Source organism: Solanum tuberosum, unplaced genomic scaffold (assembly GCF_000226075.1).
Source record: "Solanum tuberosum cultivar DM 1-3 516 R44 unplaced genomic scaffold, SolTub_3.0 scf00207, whole genome shotgun sequence".
NCBI lineage: Eukaryota > Viridiplantae > Streptophyta > Magnoliopsida > Solanales > Solanaceae > Solanum > Solanum tuberosum.
The window spans coordinates 1126880-1128660 of NW_006239133.1; positions in this window are offsets into that span (position 1 = coordinate 1126880).

A 1781-nucleotide genomic window follows, 5' to 3' on the forward strand; every position below is an offset into this window, starting at 1 on the left:
AACAAGCAAGAAAATCACACTTTAATCAACTAAAAGAAAACCTACAACAGTTAAAACTCAAAATCTACAAGGATCTAATGGTGCCCAACACTCCTTGAACACTCTACAACGAAGTCACGACAATTCTCAACACGTGAGACTTCGAATCACCTAAAACCGAGCTAAAGTGAAAGAGATATGACCAAAACAAGAATGTCAAAAACAAAGGCTCGAAAAAAGGGTATAACAGTTAGATTTATCGCGAAATTACCTTGAACTATGTGCACCCGACAACTTTCGAACACCCTACAGCGAAGCCACCAAAAATACGAAGCTCCCGCACTTTGAATCGCCTAATTCGGACGAGAGATGACAGAGTTAAAAGGGTTTTAAGTTTGGGAAATGGTTGCTGATTAATCTGCATTAAATAGCAGATTTTCTGCAATTTTTCCCAAAATTTTAAAACTTCGACGGGGTGCTCCGAATTTGTTCAGAACCCCGTGCATGCAAACGAGATATGTAACCATACCAAATTCGATATTTCGGACTCAATGGCGCAGTCGAAATTCATATGAGGTCATCTTGATAAAAAGTGGGTCCCACACTCAAATGTCATTTTAAATCAAAACCCATAAAAGGGCTCGGAAAGATATTGAAAACCTCGGGACACAAAAGAAGGGTCAATCTAAACCAAACTAGACATTTTGGAGCTAACCGCGCTGACGAAATTCTCATCCGAGCACGTTTACTCAGAATGTTGACTAAAGTCAAACTTAGGCTTAAACTTAAAGTTAAAATGCCTAATCGCACCGACTCACATTGAAAACCTCGGGAGTCATGCCGACCATGCTACTAGCCTAAAATGACCATTTTGGATCTGATGGAATCGTCAAAATTGGATTTCGATGTCATCTTCTTGAATTTTTGATCGATAATGATCGTTCAAGGTTCATAAGCTCCAAAACATAAAAACTCGCACCAAGACCAAACAAACAACTAGGTGACCGAACTGTCAGTCCCAGCAAGTCATAAATGACTTGGGGACGCTACAGAAACGCTATAAACGACACACAGAAGGCAAGACACAGAAATAACCAGGAGGGTCATTACAATATCCACTACTAAAAAGAACTTTCGTCCGCGAAAGTAGGGGGCAAGAAGTACCTAGAGGCTCAAACAAGCCGGGAAACTGCTCTCGCATCTCCTGCTCGATCTCCCAGGTAGCCTCCTCAACTGGACGATGCTTCCAACGGACCTTAACAATATGAATGGCTCTCGAGCGCAATCTCCTCACATCTCTGGCTAGAATGGCAACTGGCTACTCTACAAATGTCAAACGATCATCCAACTCGACTGCATCATACTGGAGCACGTGGGACTCATCAGGAACATACCGCCGCAACATCGAGACATGAAAAATCGGGTGGATGGCTGAAAATGCTAGAGGTAGGGCCAACTAATAAGCAACCTCCCCAACTGTCCGGAGTATCTCAAAAGGCCCAATGTACCTGGGGCTAAGCTTACCCTAACTCCCAAACTTCATCACGCCCTTCATAGACGACACACGGAGGGATACCCGATCACCAACAGATGCGGCCGGCGAATCTCAACACTCTATCAGGATCTAAGGTAGCCTGACCACCATCACCCGCTAACACTCGATCTCTAAGGGCCACCAAGGTATCATCCTCAAACTGGCGGCTGCGAATCCGATCCAGCAGAAATGACTGAGCATCCATATAAGGTACTACACACCGGGAATCAGAGATATCAAGCCGTATCATCCAGTTAGCTAAGGACTG